This window comes from Falco punctatus (genome assembly GCF_963210335.1).
Source record: "Falco punctatus genome assembly, chromosome: 2".
NCBI lineage: Eukaryota > Metazoa > Chordata > Aves > Falconiformes > Falconidae > Falco > Falco punctatus.
Window position 1 is genome coordinate 79576878 of NC_137581.1, and position 24965 is coordinate 79601842.

Here is a 24965-nt window from a genome sequence, read left to right on the forward strand (position 1 = left end):
CCGCTGTGGGCACAGCGAGTGGCAGTGCTGCCTCTCTGCCTCTCAGGCCCACCTCCTTGCCTGTGGGCTCCTCACGTGCCACTCCTAGCCCACAGCAAAGCAGCGCCAGCGGCACCACTGGGATGGACTTGGACATCACGTCCCACCCACCCATGGCACTTGCATCCTCCGCTTCTTCATCCACTCCCGGTGTGACGAGTGCTGGGTCGGGCGCTGAGAAAGCAGATTCCGCGACACACGGCCCAGCTTCAGACACAAGCACTCCCAAGCCATCAGAGTCCACTGCCGGCACGTCCCCCAACGCGGACACCTCAGATACCATTGATACAAGCCTTTCGCCCACGTCGCCTGGCAGTGCGCAGACGCAAGCAGCACAGTTCGCCTCTACGGTCGTCATGCACGGGCAGGCCACTGTGCAGGTACGGGACACTACATCTTCCATGGGGAGCCCCTGGCCTGACGCGGCAACAGCCTCTGTGTCAAGCCACGAGATGACGGCTCCCGGCAAAGGCAAAAGTCCGACCACAATCCAGGGGACTGGCACGAGCACACAGCCCGGCACCAAGTCCTCCCTTTATCTCCCTGCCACAACTTTGGTGACCGCCTCCATGTCGAGCATGGGAGGAGGAGGAGGCAGCACAGACACTGTGCCCATGACGCCAAGTGGCGATGGGAGCTCCCTCAGAGTGACTGCCGCGAGGGCAGGGCAGAGCCCCGCTGTCACAACGATGATGCGCGACACCACTGACACTGCATTGGGCACAGCGAGTGGCAGTGCTGCCTCTCTGCCTCTCAGGCCCACCTCCTTGCCTGTGGGCTCCTCACGTGCCACTCCTAGCCCACAGCAAAGCAGCGCCAGCGGCACCACTGGGATGGACTTGGACATCACGTCCCACCCACCCATGGCACTTGCATCCTCCGCTTCTTCATCCACTCCCGGTGTGACGAGTGCTGGGTCGGGTGCTGAGAAAGCAGATTCCGCGACACACGGCCCAGCTTCAGACACAAGCACTCCCAAGCCATCAGAGTCCACTGCCGGCACATCCCCCAACGCGGACACTTCAGATACCATTGATACAAGCCTTTCGCCCACGTCGCCTGGCAGTGCGCAGACGCAAGCAGCACAGTTCGCCTCTACGGTCGTCATGCACGGGCAGGCCACTGTGCAGGTGCGGGACACTACATCTTCCATGGGGAGCCCCTGGCCTGACGCGGCAACAGCCTCTGTGTCAAGCCACGAGATGACGGCTCCCGGCAAAGGCAAAAGTCCGACCACAATCCAGGGGACTGGCACGAGCACACAGCCCGGCACCAAGTCCTCCCTTTATCTCCCTGCCACAACTTTGGTGACCGCCTCCATGTCGAGCATGGGAGGAGGAGGAGGCAGCACAGACACTGTGCCCATGACGCCAAGTGGCGATGGGAGCTCCCTCAGAGTGACTGCTGCGAGGGCAGGGCAGAGCCCCGCTTTCACAACGATGATGCGCGACACCACTGACACCGCATTGGGCACAGCGAGTGGCAGTGCTGCCTCTCTGCCTCTCAGGCCCACCTCCTTGCCTGTGGGCTCCTCACGTGCCACTCCTAGCCCACAGCAAAGCAGCGCCAGCGGCACCACTGGGATGGACTTGGACATCACGTCCCACCCACCCATGGCACTTGCATCCTCCGCTTCTTCATCCACTCCCGGTGTGACGAGTGCTGGGTCGGGTGCTGAGAAAGCAGATTCCGCGACACACGGCCCAGCTTCAGACACAAGCACTCCCAAGCCATCAGAGTCCACTGCCGGCACATCCCCCAACGCGGACACTTCAGATACCATTGATACAAGCCTTTCGCCCACGTCGCCTGGCAGTGCGCAGACGCAAGCAGCACAGTTCGCCTCTACGGTCGTCATGCACGGGCAGGCCACTGTGCAGGTGCGGGACACTACATCTTCCATGGGGAGCCCCTGGCCTGACGCGGCAACAGCCTCTGTGTCAAGCCATGAGATGACGGCTCCCGGCAAAGGCAAAAGTCCGACCACAATCCAGGGGACTGGCACGAGCACACAGCCCGGCACCAAGTCCTCCCTTTATCTCCCTGCCACAACTTTGGTGACCACCTCCATGTCGAGCATGGGAGGAGGAGGAGGCAGCACAGACACTGTGCCCATGACGCCAAGTGGCGATGGGAGCTCCCTCAGAGTGACTGCTGCGAGGGCAGGGCAGAGCCCCGCTGTCACAACGATGATGCGCGACACCACTGACACCGCTGTGGGCACAGCGAGTGGCAGTGCTGCCTCTCTGCCTCTCAGGCCCACCTCCTTGCCTGTGGGCTCCTCACGTGCCACTCCTAGCCCACAGCAAAGCAGCGCCAGCGGCACCACTGGGATGGACTTGGACATCACGTCCCACCCACCCATGGCACTTGCATCCTCCGCTTCTTCATCCACTCCCGGTGTGACGAGTGCTGGGTCGGGTGCTGAGAAAGCAGATTCCGCGACACACGGCCCAGCTTCAGACACAAGCACTCCCAAGCCATCAGAGTCCACTGCCGGCACGTCCCCCAACGCGGACACCTCAGATACCATTGATACAAGCCTTTCGCCCACGTCGCCTGGCAGTGCGCAGACGCAAGCAGCACAGTTCGCCTCTACGGTCGTCATGCACGGGCAGGCCACTGTGCAGGTGCGGGAGACTACATCTTCCATGGGGAGCCTCTGGCCTGACGCGGCAACAGCCTCTGTGTCAAGCCACGAGATGACGGCTCCCGGCAAAGGCAAAAGTCCGACCACAATCCAGGGGACTGGCGCGAGCACACAGCCCGGCACCAAGTCCTCCCTTTATCTCCCTGCCACAACTTTGGTGACCGCCTCCATGTCGAGCATGGGAGGAGGAGGAGGCAGCACAGACACTGTGCCCATGACGCCAAGTGGCGATGGGAGCTCCCTCAGAGTGACTGCCGCGAGGGCAGGGCAGAGCCCCGCTGTCACAACGATGATGCGCGACACCACTGACACCGCTGTGGGCACAGCGAGTGGCAGTGCTGCCTCTCTGCCTCTCAGGCCCACCTCCTTGCCTGTGGGCTCCTCACGTGCCACTCCTAGCCCACAGCAAAGCAGCGCCAGCGGCACCACTGGGATGGACTTGGACATCACGTCCCACCCACCCATGGCACTTGCATCCTCCGCTTCTTCATCCACTCCCGGTGTGACGAGTGCTGGGTCGGGCGCTGAGAAAGCAGATTCCGCGACACACGGCCCAGCTTCAGACACAAGCACTCCCAAGCCATCAGAGTCCACTGCCGGCACGTCCCCCAACGCGGACACCTCAGATACCATTGATACAAGCCTTTCGCCCACGTCGCCTGGCAGTGCGCAGACGCAAGCAGCACAGTTCGCCTCTACGGTCGTCATGCACGGGCAGGCCACTGTGCAGGTGCGGGACACTACATCTTCCATGGGGAGCCCCTGGCCTGACGCGGCAACAGCCTCTGTGTCAAGCCACGAGATGACGGCTCCCGGCAAAGGCAAAAGTCCGACCACAATCCAGGGGACTGGCGCGAGCACACAGCCCGGCACCAAGTCCTCCCTTTATCTCCCTGCCACAACTTTGGTGACCGCCTCCATGTCGAGCATGGGAGGAGGAGGAGGCAGCACAGACACTGTGCCCATGACGCCAAGTGGCGATGGGAGCTCCCTCAGAGTGACTGCCGCGAGGGCAGGGCAGAGCCCCGCTGTCACAACGATGATGCGCGACACCACTGACACCACTGTGGGCACAGCGACTGGCAGTGCTGCCTCTCTGCCTCTCAGGCCCACCTCCTTGCCTGTGGGCTCCTCACGTGCCACTCCTAGCCCACAGCAAAGCAGCGCCAGCGGCACCACTGGGATGGACTTGGACATCACGTCCCACCCACCCATGGCACTTGCATCCTCCGCTTCTTCATCCACTCCCGGTGTGACGAGTGCTGGGTCGGGTGCTGAGAAAGCAGATTCCGCGACACACGGCCCAGCTTCAGACACAAGCACTCCCAAGCCATCAGAGTCCACTGCCGGCACATCCCCCAACGCGGACACTTCAGATACCATTGATACAAGCCTTTCGCCCACGTCGCCTGGCAGTGCGCAGACGCAAGCAGCACAGTTCGCCTCTACGGTCGTCATGCACGGGCAGGCCACTGTGCAGGTGCGGGACACTACATCTTCCATGGGGAGCCCCTGGCCTGACGCGGCAACAGCCTCTGTGTCAAGCCACGAGATGACGGCTCCCGGCAAAGGCAAAAGTCCGACCACAATCCAGGGGACTGGCGCGAGCACACAGCCCGGCACCAAGTCCTCCCTTTATCTCCCTGCCACAACTTTGGTGACCGCCTCCATGTCGAGCATGGGAGGAGGAGGAGGCAGCACAGACACTGTGCCCATGACGCCAAGTGGCGATGGGAGCTCCCTCAGAGTGACTGCTGCGAGGGCAGGGCAGAGCCCCGCTTTCACAACGATGATGCGCGACACCACTGACACCGCATTGGGCACAGCGAGTGGCAGTGCTGCCTCTCTGCCTCTCAGGCCCACCTCCTTGCCTGTGGGCTCCTCACGTGCCACTCCTAGCCCACAGCAAAGCAGCGCCAGCGGCACCACTGGGATGGACTTGGACATCACGTCCCACCCACCCATGGCACTTGCATCCTCCGCTTCTTCATCCACTCCCGGTGTGACGAGTGCTGGGTCGGGTGCTGAGAAAGCAGATTCCGCGACACACGGCCCAGCTTCAGACACAAGCACTCCCAAGCCATCAGAGTCCACTGCCGGCACATCCCCCAACGCGGACACTTCAGATACCATTGATACAAGCCTTTCGCCCACGTCGCCTGGCAGTGCGCAGACGCAAGCAGCACAGTTCGCCTCTACGGTCGTCATGCACGGGCAGGCCACTGTGCAGGTGCGGGACACTACATCTTCCATGGGGAGCCCCTGGCCTGACGCGGCAACAGCCTCTGTGTCAAGCCACGAGATGACGGCTCCCGGCAAAGGCAAAAGTCCGACCACAATCCAGGGGACTGACGCGAGCACACAGCCCGGCACCAAGTCCTCCCTTTATCTCCCTGCCACAACTTTGGTGACCGCCTCCATGTCGAGCATGGGAGGAGGAGGAGGCAGCACAGACACTGTGCCCATGACGCCAAGTGGCGATGGGAGCTCCCTCAGAGTGACTGCCGCGAGGGCAGGGCAGAGCCCCGCTGTCACAACGATGATGCGCGACACCACTGACACCGCATTGGGCACAGCGAGTGGCAGTGCTGCCTCTCTGCCTCTCAGGCCCACCTCCTTGCCTGTGGGCTCCTCACGTGCCACTCCTAGCCCACAGCAAAGCAGCGCCAGCGGCACCACTGGGATGGACTTGGACATCACGTCCCACCCATCCATGGCACTTGCATCCTCCGCTTCTTCATCCACTCCCGGTGTGACGAGTGCTGGGTCGGGTGCTGAGAAAGCAGATTCCGCGACACACGGCCCAGCTTCAGACACAAGCACTCCCAAGCCATCAGAGTCCACTGCCGGCACGTCCCCCAACGCGGACACCTCAGATACCATTGATACAAGCCTTTCGCCCACGTCGCCTGGCAGTGCGCAGACGCAAGCAGCACAGTTCGCCTCTACGGTCGTCATGCACGGGCAGGCCACTGTGCAGGTGCGGGACACTACATCTTCCATGGGGAGCCTCTGGCCTGACGCGGCAACAGCCTCTGTGTCAAGCCACGAGATGACGGCTCCCGGCAAAGGCAAAAGTCCGACCACAATCCAGGGGACTGGCGCGAGCACACAGCCCGGCACCAAGTCCTCCCTTTATCTCCCTGCCACAACTTTGGTGACCGCCTCCATGTCGAGCATGGGAGGAGGAGGAGGCAGCACAGACACTGTGCCCATGACGCCAAGTGGCGATGGGAGCTCCCTCAGAGTGACTGCCGCGAGGGCAGGGCAGAGCCCCGCTGTCACAACGATGATGCGCGACACCACTGACACCGCTGTGGGCACAGCGAGTGGCAGTGCTGCCTCTCTGCCTCTCAGGCCCACCTCCTTGCCTGTGGGCTCCTCACGTGCCACTCCTAGCCCACAGCAAAGCAGCGCCAGTGGCACCACTGGGATGGACTTGGACATCACGTCCCACCCACCCATGGCACTTGCATCCTCCGCTTCTTCATCCACTCCCGGTGTGACGAGTGCTGGGTCGGGCGCCGAGAAAGCAGATTCCGCGACACACGGCCCAGCTTCAGACACAAGCACTCCCAAGCCATCAGAGTCCACTGCCGGCACGTCCCCCAACGCGGACACCTCAGATACCATTGATACAAGCCTTTCGCCCACGTCGCCTGGCAGTGCGCAGACGCAAGCAGCACAGTTCGCCTCTACGGTCGTCATGCACGGGCAGGCCACTGTGCAGGTGCGGGACACTACATCTTCCATGGGGAGCCCCTGGCCTGACGCGGCAACAGCCTCTGTGTCAAGCCACGAGATGACGGCTCCCGGCAAAGGCAAAAGTCCGACCACAATCCAGGGGACTGGCACGAGCACACAGCCCGGCACCAAGTCCTCCCTTTATCTCCCTGCCACAACTTTGGTGACCGCCTCCATGTCGAGCATGGGAGGAGGAGGAGGCAGCACAGACACTGTGCCCATGACGCCAAGTGGCGATGGGAGCTCCCTCAGAGTGACTGCCGCGAGGGCAGGGCAGAGCCCCGCTGTCACAACGATGATGCGCGACACCACTGACACCGCTGTGGGCACAGCGAGTGGCAGTGCTGCCTCTCTGCCTCTCAGGCCCACCTCCTTGCCTGTGGGCTCCTCACGTGCCACTCCTAGCCCACAGCAAAGCAGCGCCAGCGGCACCACTGGGATGGACTTGGACATCACGTCCCACCCACCCATGGCACTTGCATCCTCCGCTTCTTCATCCACTCCCAGTGTGACGAGTGCTGGGTCGGGTGCTGAGAAAGCAGATTCCGCGACACACGGCCCAGCTTCAGACACAAGCACTCCCAAGCCATCAGAGTCCACTGCCGGCACGTCCCCCAACGCGGACACCTCAGATACCATTGATACAAGCCTTTCGCCCACGTCGCCTGGCAGTGCGCAGACGCAAGCAGCACAGTTCGCCTCTACGGTCGTCATGCACGGGCAGGCCACTGTGCAGGTGCGGGACACTACATCTTCCATGGGGAGCCCCTGGCCTGACGCGGCAACAGCCTCTGTGTCAAGCCACGAGATGACGGCTCCCGGCAAAGGCAAAAGTCCGACCACAATCCAGGGGACTGGCGCGAGCACACAGCCCGGCACCAAGTCCTCCCTTTATCTCCCTGCCACAACTTTGGTGACCGCCTCCATGTCGAGCATGGGAGGAGGAGGAGGCAGCACAGACACTGTGCCCATGACGCCAAGTGGCGATGGGAGCTCCCTCAGAGTGACTGCCGCGAGGGCAGGGCAGAGCCCCGCTGTCACAACGATGATGCGCGACACCACTGACACTGCATTGGGCACAGCGAGTGGCAGTGCTGCCTCTCTGCCTCTCAGGCCCACCTCCTTGCCTGTGGGCTCCTCACGTGCCACTCCTAGCCCACAGCAAAGCAGCGCCAGCGGCACCACTGGGATGGACTTGGACATCACGTCCCACCCATCCATGGCACTTGCATCCTCCGCTTCTTCATCCACTCCCGGTGTGACGAGTGCTGGGTCGGGTGCTGAGAAAGCAGATTCCGCGACACACGGCCCAGCTTCAGACACAAGCACTCCCAAGCCATCAGAGTCCACTGCCGGCACGTCCCCCAACGCAGACACCTCAGATACCATTGAAACAAGCCTTTCATCCATTCTTTCTGGTAGTTCCGTGTCACAGGCAATTTTCCTGACCTCTACATTCACCATGCGCGGGTTGGACCCCACGGAGGGGAGGCCTCGTACGTCTTCCATGGGTATGCCGTTGCCCACCTCGTCCATGTCCTCTGCTGCTTGCTGTTTCTTAACTACTCTCAGTAAAGAGAAAAGTCCTACCATGAGTCCGGGGAGTGGCTCTATATCTCGGAGCAGTGCAAAGGCATCTCTTTCTGTCTCTGCTACATCTTTGGTGACCCAAGCCATTTCGACTTTTAGGAAAACAACATCTGTAAATTCTTCTTTTTCTGGAGCTTGCTGTGAGTATTTAAATAGGTGTAATCAAAATCTATTTTTTTATTATTTGAAAATTTGTGTAGATTTTACTGTTATTTTTTCTATTTTCATTTAGAGTTTTTAGTTTGTACAACATGACTTCTAAGTCTGGTAATTTATTCACTAATATGAATTACTACATCTATATAAATGTTTCAAAATCTTTAGCTCTACTCTCCATTTGTATTCAAAATGGCACACATTGTGGTTATGCAGTGGTGTTCATGCCACAGAGCTAGCTTCATAGGTAAAATTATGTTTGAGGGAACTTTAATTGTTGTTGTTGGGTTTTATTTGAGTTTTGAAATTCCAGTCTATGAAATATTGGAGGCTGTTCTTTTTTTTGGAGTATTCCATGAAATTTATTTGTCTGAACCTGGTTCTCTGTTTTTTCAGTATTATTTCTCTTCTAACGTATCTTTACTTTTTGCTACATTGCTATCATGCAGCGTCAAAGAATATGCAGTTATTAATTTTTCTTTAATATGTAATAGATACAAAGTAAAGCAAAGATTTAAAAGAGGAAAATGAAGACTTTTAGTATTCTGCACCAAAATATATTTGGTGATACGATCTCAATTTTTATAGTGTGAAAGTATTCTAATCTGAATACAAATCTAAGTGTTAATCCTATCTGATTTGGAGTCATAGTGCTCTTATGGAATTCAATAGGAGATATGCTCATGCATGATAAGATACAACTTGGTCTTTTACAATGGCTTCATGTCCAAGTTGATAGCAGTGACGAGTTGCATTCCTCAAGCATTAGTATTGGAACTGGAGCTGTTTAACATCTTTGTAGGCAATATGGACAGTGGGATTGAGTACACCCTCAGCAAATATGCTGATGACACCAAGCTGTGTGGTGCTGTTGACATGCTGGAGGGAAGGGATGCCATCTAGATGGACCCTGACAGGCTTGAAAGGTGGACCTGTGCAAACCTCAGGAAGTTCAACATGGCCAAGTGCAAGGTGCTGCACATGGGTTGGGGCAATCCCAAGCACAAATACAGGCTGGGCAAAGAATGGATTGAGAGCAGCCCTGAGGAGAAAGGCTTGGGGGTGCTGGTTGAGAAGAAGCTCAACATGACCTGGCAATGTGCACTTGCAGCCCAGAAAGCCAACAGTACTCTGGGCTGCATCAAAAGAATTGTGGCCAGCAGGTTGAGGGAGATGATTCTTCCTCTTTACTCCACTCTTGTGAGAACCCACCTGGAATGTTGCATTCAGCTCTGGGGTCCCCAATATCAGACCTGTTGGAGCGAGTCCAGAGGAGGGTCACAAAGATGTTCAAAGGACTGGAGCACCTCTCCTATGAAGACAGGCTGGGACAGCTGGGGTTCAGCCTGGAGAAGAGAAGACTCTGGAGAGACCTTATTGCAGCCTTCCAGTGCCTAAAGGGGGCCTGCAAGTGAGCTGGAGAGGGACTTTTTACAAGGGCATGTAGTGACAGGACAAGGGGTAATGGCTTTAAACTGAAAGAGGGTAGATTCAGATTAGATAGTAGGAAGAAATTCTTCACTATGAGGGTGGTGAGACACCAGAACAGGTTGCCCAGAGAAGTTGTGGATGCCACATTCCCGGAAGTGTTCAAGGCCAGGTTGGATGGGGCTTTGAGCAACCCGGTGTAGTGGAAGGTGTCCCTGCCCATGGCAGGGGGGGTTGGAACTAGGTAATCTTTTATGTCCCTTCCAAGCCAAACCATTCCAAGATTCTATGATTCACAGCTTTATAAAAACATTGCAGAGACTTTAATTTATCCTTAGGCAATCAGTTTTACACGAATACTTTTTTTCTTGAAGACACACAGTCTATAACTACATGCCTCACAGGAATTATTTTTTTTTTTTTTACTTTTTAGCTCCTATCACTTTTTTCATACAGCTGGAGGACGTGACCAGTACATTGATACAGTTCAGCTGGAAACCTCAAGGTGGCACAAGAGAGAGTCCTTACAGAGTGCGCCTGTGGGGAGACTCTAGAGAGATGGAGAAGAGACACCTAAATGAAACAAGTACTGCATTTGAAAATCTGCTTTCTGATCATAAATACCAAATATCAGTGGATGTTTCAACTTGCTCTAAGAACGTCAGTACCTCCTTGACAGTTCAGACAGGTATTTCCTCAGGAACCTTTTGTTTTTCCATTAGTAGACTAACATACGTGGCCTGAAGATTAAGCCCTTTTTCATTGAGCACCTGCCTGGACCTATATGAATAAGCTATATACTGAAATAAATAGGGAGAGGGAGATCAAGCTTTCAGACAAAGCCAGCCTTCAATTTTTTTGTGAGGCTAAGATCCAAAGCCTCCCTTGCCCTCCCACAAAATTCAAAACTCTACTGAACTAAACCAACAGTGGTTCAACATGCTGGTCTCTCGCAGCTCCATACTCTACTTCCCAAGCCTGTCCTGCTCCCATATGCTCCCATACAAGTTGTGCCCACTTTTGGGTTCCCAGTCACATGCAGCCAGCAGGTTTAAAGTCACAGTCCTCCTGTAGCCACTCAGCCTAGGAAAGCTGAGAGTCCTGTACCTCCTACTGTTTTCTTGCTTTGCATATCCCAGCTGCTTCTTCAGTGGAAGCAGCTGCATTATGGCAAATGCTTACAGTAGGATATACCAGTCTAGTTAACCTCACAAGTTAAATACCTATTCTATTATCTGTAATGTGGAGTCTTGCACTGTCCTCCCATGGGACAGCATCTGTGATTCTGGGAGCAATGGTGCCTGGTATATGAAGCGATATGTTGGAAGGAGCAGAATCAATGCACTGTAGGCCAAGGGCAGGCCTCTTGCATGGACTGGTGTTCAAAGTCGCCTTGTTGTAAGACACACAACCCACGTCCTTCCCCTTAATATCATGTAACAGCTTGTCCTCTTCCTTCGGAGACACATCAAGTAAAAGGTGAGGAATACAGTGGTCAGTGCCTGGTACAGAGTATTTATGAGATATATTGTGGCCACATGTGCTGCAGAGAGTTAACCTGTCTGCATTCACCTCTGATCTGCTTTTATCCTTAGAGGTACTTAGCTGAGGAACAATTTTAAACAATACTTATACTTGGGCTGGTCATTCTGTCTTTAATATCTCCACAGCTGCTGAAGTCTTCAATGGAACCACTAGGATTACCAACGAAGTTTTCAAACCTGAATATAAGAACAAATCAAGCAGAGCATTTAAGGACTTTGAAATTAAATTCATTAAGGAGGTATTTTGCTTAGGAATTCTAACCCAAAATTTATTTTCTGTTGAGCTCTTCCTAATGTAAATAACCATGAGAATTTGGGTTGAATAATCATAAATGTGGGTGGGAAAGATTGTATGATGGCTAGAAACAAAGTAGTATTTATTAAGGCCTTATTCTTATTTATATTGTGGTCCTCTAATAACCTGATTTAAATGAAATTCTGTCTGGGAGTTATAAATGCTCCCCTACTATGAGAGATGCTTCTAAATGAATTATGGCCAGCATATTACTCTAACAACTCTTTATGTTAAAGGAGAAAAATAGATAATAACTTAAAGGTTTTACCTTGCAGATAAAAAAACATCTGCCACAGAAGATCCTAGGATTAATAAATGGAAAAAAAAATCATATAGTGATTAATAGCATCAAGAATGGCAGTGTGGTTGTGCTCTTCAACATCGTGTTGGATATAGGAGAAAACATAACAAAACCGGAGATCTCAGATGCTTTTACAGAGGCCCTTAACAGGAGTACAGTATTGAAAGCTGATCTTAAAAACACTGTTATAGAAGGTATGAATTTGTTTGTCACTGTGAATTCAAGCACTAGTGGATATTTCACTGATGGTAACATCCAGAGAAATGGGATTTAGGTGGGGAAAAGCAATAGCAAATAGTATTCAGTTTATCTCTTTTTTCCAATGCTGTTTTAAAACCTTGTTATTTTTCTGTTTTGTTTAACTTCATTGCAGCAAGGAACAGTTGTCAGCCAGGATTAAACGACTGTTCCCAACATGCTACCTGCACTACTGTTGGAGGCAGCTATTCCTGTCAATGCAACAAAGGATTCACAGATAACAGTCCCCAAGTTCCAGGGAGAGTTTGTCAGCAAAAGCAGAATCTACCTTCACGTAACCACTTTATATTTAAAAAAATAATGATAAATCTTTAAAAATTTGCATATAAAGTCTTTTCCCTCTCCTGACCCTCCCTAAGGAGAGTGTCAATGAAAATAAATAGCATAAACTTGATGAAACTTTAAAATAAATTATTTTCATTGCCTCCAAATTGCTGTTTTACAGAACAGATGACTACGTTCACTCCAAAAAGTGCTACAGCTAGATTTACAGGATCGACAGCTGATTCCATTTTTGCTACCACATTTACATCAGGATCTTGCAGTAAGTAAATATTTTATATTGAATACTAGAATAAAGATTATCCAAAATGAGTTATTAAAATCAGATACAACATTCTTGTTCATCAGTTATATCAGCTGTGAAGTAAAACCTCTGGATATAATTTTAGAAAGGGAAGCCTGAGAGACTCACTGAAAATACATGATTATACAAACATAAACCAAGGCTGTTTCTGCACCTTGGTAAAGCCCTGCTGGAGTCAGTAAGGTTCCACTGGGAGCCTGCATTCAGTGATAGACCACTGCGATAGGTGATTTTTTCTTAATGTTGTTATGAAGCACATTTATTAAATGCCTATCTGCTGCTCTGAACTTGGGGTTTCCTCGTGACATTTTAGTAATCCATCCTCCTGATGATATCAGTATGAGTCCAACAGCAGTCCACCTCAGAATGCTCATCAGAGCAGCTGCCTTGCCTGAGGTGAGAAAGACCAGAAATAAGTATAAAGTCATTTGTGTTTTGGAGCCATTAAATAAAGTACATTAATGTATGATTTACAGCTATAGAGCAAGTAGTCTATTTCTGCTCTTGTGGGAAAATGAGGTGAAAGGTTGAAACCAGCTCTAAGAAAACTTACAAAAATTTATATTGGTTGAATCGTGGTTTTCTGGTTCAATATTAAATGTGTAGAATCACAGAACTGAAATTAATCACTCTCAGCTGTATGAAACTTTTTCACTTTGCAGTGCCAGTGTCCATCAAAGTTCAGAATGTGACTGGGGAAGCAATACAATTCAGCTGGACTGGTGGCAGGAGAGGCAGCCTCTACACCATCTCCCTCATGGATGGAAGCCAGAATACAAAGGAAATGATCACAAAAGAGACAAAAACTGTGTTTAAACATTTACTTCCTGGTCATGTATACACAGTATCTGTGGCAGTATTATCTTGTGCTGAGAACAGCTGGACTTCAGTTAGTGTCCGAACAGGTATTTCCTCAATCATCCTGCAATTTCTTTTTAATGATCATACTCACAGAATATCTTTTCACAATATGACTTGGATATGATTTCACAGACTATTATTTCCGTAAATCATCTTTATTTGACTAATCCCCTAAACTTGGATAGGACTACTTGGATTAAACAGGAGCTTGCAAGAGTAAGTGCTTGTTGTAAAATTTCTCACCATGCTGTATTGTTGACCCAGATAATTCTGTACAAAAGTCAGGATATTTTGGTTGTAAATTTACGAGGAAGTAGTCCGGTAATGCAAAGTTTAGGTGCTTTTGTGAATGCATACAGCCCTTAATTGTCATTGTTATCTTTTTAATGTCATCCTAGGATATAGACATTAAGACAGTCTGTTTAATTGTATCACTGTACCAAAGCATAAAAAGCAGAATATATGCTATATTTTTTTCAAAATTCAGATACACCTGGAAAATATCTTTTGGGAATTATATAGTCCTGGATGCTTACACCCTTTCCCTTAGCCAACTGCTTTTGACTAAACTTTTCATACCATGTATGGGGCCTCTGAAGTGACGTTGTCTTCCTTACGAGCCATTTAGGGACTGTACATATAACCAGGTATGTAACCTGGCTATTTTAGCTTAGGGCACTCAACAGGACCTTCTTAGTTGAAATGTCTGTGCACTGATGATTACCTCTGAAAAAAGATGTTGCAGGCAGACAGGAGCTTGCTTTTCTTGAAAAATCTTCCTCTGCCCACTGCTGACCACACAAAAGCTGTTTAGTGCCCTTTGAGCACTGCTGAGCCTGAGATCCATACCTGCCTCTTAACAAGGCTGACAGCAAGTGGTCTGTTAAGTATAGATATGTAGTTATAAGGTAGGAACTATAGTGGGTTCTCATCAACTCATTTATAAGCCATCTGGGAAGGTCTCAGGCGCTTTCCCTCCACTATTCCAAATGAAAAGCAGTTTCAGAATTGCAATGCTCTGATGTTATGAAAACATTTATCAAATTGCCAGCTGAAATGTTCTGAAAACATTTATCAAATTGCCAGCTGAAAAGTATCCATGACAAATACTTACTCATTTGCTTTTGTGCTAACATTGTCCTCTAGCTTAACCTTTCCTCCTTTCCTCATTTTGTGCTCTTCCTCCCAGATATAATTACAAACTTTTCTACAAAGAGTGCTCTCACAATTTGTTTGCTAGACTAGGTAAGACATTCTTTCCTAGTTTCCTTTCCCAAGAAGTAAACTTCTCTACCTTGAGGGCCCCCATCACTCTTCTCTTTCTTTGAAATAGAAGTCACCCTTCTTGAATGTGTGTAACTGGGATTATACACTGCCATCCAGTCAAAGTCATACCAGTGTGCTTACCATATCGGTATTCCCATCTCTATTGGAAATGTATTGAATGCTACCCATTGCCATGTCCCGTTAGCCCTGTGAGCCAGCTTCTTTAGACAAATATTTTTCCACCAAAATTTACCACTTGGCACTGTATAATATTGTTTTTCTATCACTGGAAGAGATCTGAAAGTCAGCTTGTCAAAGGCAGCTATTAGGTTATTTTGGCATTATCCACTTTTGATAAAACTGTGTTGCACTTCATCATGCTTTCTCATGATTTCTTTCAATATCCTTTGAAAGATCTAACTTGACCTTTGGCAACTGTAATTTCTTCCAGCATCTCCTGACCTCTAAAATACTGCCATCTTTGTTGCAACCCTTTTTTTCAGTTCTTTAGTGCATTGTCTGGTTATTCTCAAAAGCCTTTCAGGGCAATTATTCTAGCAGTTAAATGTGGGGTTCCTTCTTGCAGACTTACCCTCTATCTTAAGCTTTAGGACCACAGAGCCAAGGAGTTCTCATCATACATTTCATTCAAATCTTTTAATACTTCAGTCCATTGGCTTTCATTTATTAGTTTGCTTATTTTAAATATTAAAAAAAAAAAAAGAATTTCTTTCCTTTTGTAATCTGAAGCCATCTACCCTACCTGAAAAGTGTTTGTGAGCTAATTAAAAAGAACAATAAAGACAAAGTTATCTAGATGTTATGTGGAGTTAAAGATTATGTTCAATTCTGTGAGAACTAGAGCTATACCCAGTGAACTAACCATATAAAAACTACTGTACCACCCTTTACTACGGTTTTGACCCATTAAAAATAATTCAGGTTAGCCAGTCCAGAGACACAGACTGAAGTTTTGAGAATCCATGATGTATACTGTTTTTGAATGAAATTGCAGGTGACTTTTACTTCTGAAAACTCTAATTTACCTGAGTTGTACAAGCATGTAACAGCAAAACCTGTATCTTTAATTCTTACAAGAAACTGTAAAAACAAGAGTTTTCAACATTATTTCAGTAAAGTTTTCAAATATCACCTACCCAGCCACCACCACCCTTTAGTTTGATATGCTCCATTTTTATGATCTGCAGTTCTGAGTTCTCACTGGGCAAAAGGAAGTGCTGCTTAGGTGATGCCTTGGCAATGATAAAATGCTTTCACCTATTTCATAATTTTCTTACTAGCAACAATCACTCATGCACAGAGACAATTATCCTGAATTTTTAATTTATTTTACAGATCCTGTTTCCTGTTTCAACAGAACTGAGTTTTGCTTACCACAAAATACTGGCTGTCCTGACTTGAAATACATTGCATGCGCATGTAAGTTTTATAGAATTTAAAAATTTGTTTATTCATAACTATGGGGTATTATTCCACAATATAGTATCTTGCATGAGTATTTTGCCATCTGCTGTATTATGTCAATTTACACAAAGTTCACACTTCTTTGGTAAGGAACCTGCCTTCTTCAAACTTCAGTGTCAGCTTCCAGCTCTACTTTTACTCCAGACTTTTCTATGTAAAGCATAATTCTTTTAGCTTAGGGCTCATCCACCTACTCAGGAGGATTTAAACAAATTCAGTGCCTTGCAAAATCTAATAGACTGAATTTGCTTCTGCTGAAATTAATGGGAGAGTGGCTGTTGAATTAGGGAGTAGGGTGCACCCTGAATAATATAGGAATGACTAACACGTTGTGAGGATTGTGATGGGTGACAAATTTGAAGAGGAAGAGATTCAACTCTGAAGGTTCAGAAGCCAGTGCTGATTGGTTTCTGGTTTTATCAATTTGTATTATACATATATGAGATAATAAAGTCCAAAAAGCAATTATGGAGTGACAGCTTGGGATTCACCTAATGGTTTCACTTTTTTTTCCCCAGATTATCAAGCATTTGCCTGCAGTGTTTTGTTAAAAAGCCAGACATTTAATCATACGCTTTATAACTCTGATAGTGAAGGCTACAAAACAATGTCTGAAAGTATCAAAACAGAAGTAAGTTGCTGTAATCTTCTTTGTCATCATGAATGAACTAGGAAAAGTTTTGAGATTGGCAACATCAGTCTCCCAGACTCATTGTTAAACCAAGATTGTGACAGGAGAAAAAGATAATCTCTCCGTGATAAAACAGTATAGGAAGCACAAGAACTGTCTTGGCTGAAGGACAGAAAGCATGTTGTCCAATGAGGAGGGGTATATTCCCTTACTCATCCTCAAATACAAGAGAGAGAGTGAAAGACACTTGTAAATTACCTTTTTATAAGCACAAGGAACACACCAATCTGTTTATTTTCTCCCCCCTTACTAAAAAGATGCCTGTGGAGATGAAAAAAGAATAGTACTCACAAATAACATTTCAAAACATACTTGGAAAGAAGGGATCTTTACAGGTGTGTACTGTTATTCCAGAGCATTGACAATTTGCTTCACAGTAGTGGTTGCAGGACTGGAGAAAATATCAAGAGGTCCGTACCAGGGAGGAACTGAGGAGAGAAAGTGGAAGCTCAGAGACAGAGGGTGAGCCTAGTAAAGCTGACATGCAGAAGCAGCAGTCTGCTGCTTAGCTGTCTTTAGCAGGTTGTTAAAGAAAAGAACTAATTTACACACCTCTCAGGAATCCTGGTATATATAAGCCTGTTGGAAAGGTAAAACAATTGTAAGATTGGAGTAGACTGTTTTAAATAACCGACACAGAAAATTATTTTTAGTGTGTTTATCATACCTTTTAGCTAAGAATCTCCATAGATTTCATAAGCAGAAATTAGTATGTACTCATAACGCCAACTCAGAGGTAACCTTGTCTTATGACTGCTAGCATCTCCATTTCATGGATAGACCATTTACTTTAGTGAATTTAAAAGGATTCCTCCAACCTGACTGAATCCAACAGCAATCCCTTTACTGTCTTTTAATAAGCTTTAACTCAGGGCTTGTGCAACATGTCAGCATGACTTACCACCCTTTTTTTAAAATAAAAAAGGCAAACCCAAAGAAAGGCTGTACTAACACAACTGAAAATGTAGTCAATTTCTGTGGTGGTTTTCTTGTTTTGGTTTGGGGGTTTTTTTGTTTGTTTGTTTGGTTGGTTGGTTTTTCTTTTTTTGTAATTTAAACTACTTCTTTTAAATTCCACAGTACTACCACACTGTAGTTGTAGTTTTGAAATTTTACAACTTTGCCTGCATAGGCTCGGTTTCCTATCCATCTACACTGCTCATCATAGTGAGGAAAAGAAAAGTATTTTTGGAGTCTCTAGCCAGAGAACTTAATGCAACATGTAGTTGTGGGTGGGAGTTTATCCCACAGAGAAAGACAGAGGGAGACAACTGAGCAGGGACTCAGAACAAGGTTCATTATAATCTATAAAAAATAGTAATTTTTCACTTTTCAGGTAATATATATATATCCACAGCAAGAAGATACCTTAGTGGTTTGAATCAAACACCTAATTTTCTGTAAAGATTAGTCCTTACAGAAAAGTTTCAACCAGTCTTACTTAGAAGGGAGGGATGCTTGTTCTTGCCCTATAACCGCATGAAAGCACTGGCCAAGACTGTACTTTTGGCGATATCAATGTAAACCTGAAATCATTCCCATTGGTATAATGGTATTACACTTAGTTTGTGCCAGAATGATTGAGAGACAAATCAGGTCCTTGCCTCTGTGTAGTTATACTGTAACATCATGATTTTGATAATCTGGTAACAAAAAAATAAACAAAACCAAAACCCAAACATGTTCTCTGTTCTAAACTCCTAATGTCAAGTTCTGCACTGGCAGTGTGTGCATGACCATGCTTGAAGTTTAGTTGTACGTGTTAAAAAAGCTAAGGGATGCTAAAGATAACTTTAGAAATGTTAGGTGCGCTTTGTAGATTCCAAATTTTGTACAATTGGTGTCCCATATGGGTTTAGAGTCTGCGGAGGAGGAGAACTTGTTTCATTGATAACTAGCTAAACAAATTACTTCTTTAAAAGTCAAACTTTGATTTTGTATTTTCAGTTACAGACCATGCACTGTTCTGGAATCCTCCTTCAGTAAGATTTTTAGTGGTATAGAAAAAAATTACTGCCTTTATTCATTTACTTGTCATTCCAAAGCAATTATCCTGAAACAATAAGCGCAGAATATGAATATCCTCTTGAGTCTATGATGTGTGCATTCCTGCTCTGTCTCAGTTGACTGACGTATGGAACAAATATCAATTTCAATTTACACAGGTTGTTAGAGAAATGCGAATTAAACTGAAAGATGACCACTTCGATATCATTATGCTTGGATTCAGACCTGGGAGTGTGATTGCTTATTTTATTTCTCTACTGCAAAAACAAGTGTCCATCGGTGTCAATGTTATACAAGCACATTTAAGTCAAATATTAAAGAGCAAGTTTGGTGACCAAACTGAAGTAACTGTACAATGTAAGTGATGTTGAAACAGTTTCTCTGTGATGGTGTGGGGATTAAAGGGTCAGATCTCCTGCTCTTCACAAAAGCTCATAAATAAATTTCTGTCATGAGATTCAAGTATACCAGATAACCTAATTAAACATTCATAGAACACATAGTCCAGATATATGCAGATTATGGATCTATTTTAAAGAGCCACTACACATACCCAGTTCTTATAAGTTCCAGACTCAAAGGATGGGTTCTCATCACATAGAAGGAAGGCCAGGTGAGCTTCTTGTTGCAGTGTAATTACCTTTGAACCCTCCACACTGATCCTAAAAGATTGGCTTTCAGTGGAGAAGGGGACTGAGGAGACTTCCTCTCTAGTGGCATCTGCAATACTTCTCTCTGGACAGAGACATGATGGAAGGGTACACCTCTTCCGTTGAACGACCCTCAAAAACCTTTTGCCCTTGCTTCCCTGGCCAGAAGCAGTGTGGATTTAACAACACAAAATACTGCAGAGATGCAAAGAGGCTGAGAGGGAAAGCAAAAATTGTGCAGAAGGATATTAATCCAAAATACAGTATCTGTCATGCTCATGGTAGTGGTGATGTGCTTATTGCCTTGAGCTCCTATGAGTTGCATATCCTATGCAACACAGATGCTCCTCCTGCCCTGGTTAATACCCTCCCTTTGTAAAATGCTGGCGAGCACTATAATTCAGTCTGTGTGCCTTTCCGTCATTACTACATGCATCTTTACCACAGAGATGAAGTATGCTTACATGTGCTACAGGCTTTTCATTGTCTTTATCTGGCAATCAGGAAGCTTCCTGATTTTGGTCTATCCGTTTAGAGACTTTGGTTTCAGTGAACTGTCTTGTGGAGCAAGACATGGGTAGGTGTGAGTACAGCTGGTGGATCAGGTCCCAATTAATTTCACAAAGTTGCTTGTGCAAGTATAAGGAGGACTGCGAGGATTAAATTATGTAGAGCTCCATTTCATGGCTCTTTTTTACCTGTTGGAGTGACTCTTTGTTGAAGTACAGCCTGGAGTTCTCTCCTCCCAGAACCCTCCAGACACTTTCCACCAAGCACATTCTCAGAGCTGCCAATTATGGATATCACCAATAGATCACAAGGACCTTCAGAGAGAGGAGACCAAAAATTTTCTAGATAACAAATCTTTACTACATATAAAAACATTTTAATATTGTTCAAAAGTTTCAAAGCTGCCAAACAGTAAAATGCAGCTGTCACTTAGGGCTCCAGGCTTTCTTACACCTGCTTTTTTCTGTTTCCAGCTAACATTTCTAAAATGTGTTTTAAATTTCCAGCTCTATCTGCTCAGACACCAACTGGAAAAAGTTCCACCTGGAAAGTGGCAGTGATTGTCCTTGGAGTTTTACTTGGAGTTGCACTTGTGTTGATTCTTCTGGTAACATTGGTTTACATCTATATGAAGAAAAGAGAGGGTAAATATTTGGTTGAACCCAAAGGACTCCTGGGAAATTTTGTCTACAAGCACTTATAAGCCATCAGTTGCATTTACATATTTTGGGTGAGGGGAAAAGATAATGTATTTGTCTTAAAATTATATGTTAATTGTTTATATTAACTTAAGACAACGCTACCTTCTCCTTCCCAATGTTCACCACCACATTCCTGAGCTCCTAACAACCCCTAATGAATCAGCCTTTAAATATTGCTCTCAGGTATGGGGCAGAGAATTTTCCCCATTGTACATGTGGTAGAGTGAGGCGCAGAGAAACTTCTGTTCAGACTAGTCACTATAGGTACTGCAATGATTCCTAACCATTCCTAACCCTAACAAGGGCAGGATCTGAACTAGTCAATACTTACGTTTAGATGACACAGCAGAGTGACTGATCTTATCTTAGTACCTATGGCAGGTCACCCAAATACACAGCTGAGCACAGAGTCATCTTGTTGGTCTTTATGCACTTGACTCACCTCACCTGAGATTTTTCTCACCATACAAAGATGCCTCTTTCTCTCCACTGAGTGCAGAATGAGCCCAGGACAATTGGTGTTCTAGCCTATGCAGGCTGGATAAGAGTCTGAAGGGAAGTGCAGTAGATCTGGGATATATGTCCTTGCTATAGGAGTCTCTGGCGGAGCACGAAATTGATCTGGAGGATTCTGAATTCAAGGTTTGTGTCTTTAACTATTGGGCTATGAAGAAACAACTGCCTTTATGGGACAAATGGGTAGCATGCTAAATACAGGTGTGGATTAATAGGAAATCAGTAATTGCATAGCTTTAACATGTTACTAGACAGGGAAAGTGAGACAGAAGGTTAATTTGGGCAATTTGGGCCAAAGAATTTTACTCATCTATTTTTGCCTCTCAAAAACGGTTGTTTGGGTAAGGGGTGTGTCATACAGTGCCATTTTGCCTTGCTCTTGATAATCCCAAAGTCGAGACTGCTAAAAGCAACCTGAAGGATCCTGTGGGATTGGACCAGACCTTGTGCTTTAGAGCAACGAAAAGAAATGTCTTTATCTGTTCTCACCACTCAGCTGGCAGTCCTGGTGAAGTTACAGTCCATTTCTCCTGTAGTGTATTTTTTCTGCTTGGAACATGTTGTTGAACAAATGATAAAGGGCAGTATATTGCTGTACTTATTTTTCAGTAGGATTTATGTATTTCACCTCAAAGCAGTTCTCCCTGTGTCTGTGTATTTTGTCGGTATGCCTGTGCTCAGCATTCATGTTGAGGCACTGAATATCCTGTGATATTGAAGCCCTGGCTTACACCCCCCGAACGGTTCAGGCCCTTTTGCCTTGGTGGATTATGGTTAGCTGGCATAGGCTAGAGTAAGGAGCTGTCCAGAACTGTAGTATGTTGTGGGACATGAGCAGATGAAGGACCCCAGCAGCATGCTGGTGCACAAGCAACCCTGCTGTCCTCTGGGTGCAGCCAGTGTTAATTTTTTATACCTCCTTTCCTGTGCTGTGGTATGGATCCTGGAGGTACCTTGCTGAGGACAGAAGGCTGAAAGCTGACACCACCTTATGTGTTGGCCTTACTACAGAAAGGCTGGTGTGGTTCAGGGTGTATCATCACCCTGCTGGGGAAAGTCACATCCAGCCTTGCTGCTCTGTCCTTGGCTTAGCACCAGTGTCACTGTGTGAGGCCAACGGGCTGCGCTGGTTGAGAAGGGAAGGTTGTGTGAGTAACTAGGGCACCTCTGCACACAAAGTTATGTTGGTGGTTTATGTTCCTGTCTGGAACATTTAATTTTTTTTTTTTGCAGGGACCTACGAAAGAGGGGTCTTGCATGACTTGCTTTCCCTTTCCTTCCATGTAGTATCAGCTTGGCTGTCCTTCTGCTCAGGCCTGGGGTATGGAGCCACAGCTCACCTCGCTGAGGGAAAGTCAGTGTGATTGATATTTCTTAAACTTACTTTACATGGGTTTTAAATGTAGCTAGCTCTGGTGCTATATCCACTCAGCAGTCACTTGACAATGTATCCTGTCAGTAAATAGAAGTTTTCCAGTGGGCTATGTGTTGAAAATATATAGGGGCACTCTTCCTTATGTTAGTACTTTTTTCTTTCTTTTTTTGAGGGGTCTACTTTGAATAGCAAATTTTCTTTGTTAGCAAACCTTTCTGATGTACTTCCAAATAGTGCTGAAATAAAGACTGTGTACAGAAGGCTTGTACTATGGAATCCTGGGACTTGTTCATGCAAAATATATTTAAATGCTCTGAAGAACAGTGGTATTTTAAATGATCTTCTCAGAAATGCTTTACAAGTAATATCTCTATTTTTACAATTTTTCATTCTGAAGGCATCTGCTGTTCCTATTTTGTAATGTAATTTGGAGCCTCCTCTACCTGCAGGAGGGGAGTGTGGCCAGCATTATCAACAACAGAGCTAACCTTGGTCGTTATGATTAATACGATTACACAGAGGCATGATCTGTTTAAGCTAGATTAAACAAGAGAAGCTAGATCTAATGAATTTAGCCTTATTTTTTCCCCTACTCCAATAAAAATCCCTCTAGTGTTTAGACTCTGGGAACTCTCTGACAATGAGAGCAGGAGTAGCCAAATCTTCTCTTGAGAGCGAGGAAGGATCACTTTGAGCAACAAAGGATCACTTCCTTGCTTTCAAGCAGCATTTAGACAGGCTCATTGTGCTGGTTTTGGATAGGATAGTGTTAATTTTCTTCGTAGAAGCTGGCATGGGGCTGTGTTTGGGATTTGTGCTGGAAACGGCGTTGATAATACAGGGATGTTTTAGTTCCTCTGAGCAGCGCTTACACAGAGCCAAGGGCTTTTCTGCTCCTCACCCCACCAGCGAGCAGGCTAGGGGGGCACAAGCAGCTGGGAGGGAATCAACCAGGACAGCTGGCCCCAGCTGACCAAAGTCCGTATCATGAGATGTCATGCTCAGCATATAAAGCCGGGGGAAGAAGAAGGAGGTTCGGAGTGATATCATTTGTCTTCCCAAGTAACCATTATGGAGCATGATGGAGCCTGGGTTTCCTGAGGATGGCTGAACACCTGTCTTCCATTGGGAAGTGGTGAATGAACTCCTTGTTTTGCTTTGCTTGTGTGCACAGCTTTTGTTTCACTTACTAAAGCATCTTTATTTCAACTCAGGAGTTTTCTCCTTTTTACCCTTCTGATTCCCTTCCCCATCCCACCAGAGGGGAGTGAGTGAGTGGTGCTTAGTTGCCAGCTGGGGTTAAACCATGACGCTCATGCATATTCCCTACTTAGAGAGATCCAGGCCCAGCAAGTAGGACAGGAAAATAAATGGCTGATGGTAAGATGCTGAAAGGTATCTAAGTAGCTGGCTCCTGCTGGTATCAGTGGGATTTAAGCAGCCCCTACATCACCTGTATGACTGAAGAAAGGCATTTTGCCTGCTTAAGGCTTGCATATTTTTCCCTGGAACCGAATGACATTATTATCCAGAAAAACTTGAGCTGCTCTGGCTTCAAGAGAGAAGGATAAGCTGGTGTCTGAACAGCAGAACTACACGAGCCTGGTTTCTGAGGGACTGGCTTCCTGCATGCTCTATACCTCATCGTGCAGTCATGCACATTCCCATCTCTGTGACCACCCCTGCCCTCCGCCCAAGGTCACTCCAAGGTGCCAGCTTTTCCCCCATAATGCCTCCAGTCTTGCCTCCTCCCTCATCCTCTAGACCTGTTCAGCTGTGCAAGACATGGCATAGTCTGGGTAGTGGCTGACCTTTCTCTTAGTGCAAGCAATATTAAAAGCCTCTGATTTTCACCATACTTCAGTGACCTCAGTGTACCTGAGACCTCTGGGCCTCTCTTTGGAGGCTTCTGCATCATTTCAAGTTTAGTTGCAATTGGCCAACATTTGCCAGTTTTTTGTAAGATCAACAGCTGAACAGACAGATGGGCTGGTAGACTGGCAGCTCAGGCACACAAGTCTTATCTCCTTAGGCACGTAAACTAAACGATACCTGGCTAAACATCAGTGTGGGAGTTACACAGTGCTCCCAGACTTTTCAAACACATCTCCCATGCTGGGGATTTCTCATGTGGAGCCTGCTGGGCAGCCTGGCTGTGAGAGGAACTGAGCCAACAAGGGTTACTGGGGCCGGCGTCTTCTGGGATGCAGCACCATGCTCGGCCCTTAGGCACTATTGTTTCCAATCTGAGAAGCAACCTGGACCTCTCCTGCCTCATGTTTCATTGAAGACTGATGAAAGTGCCTCAGCCC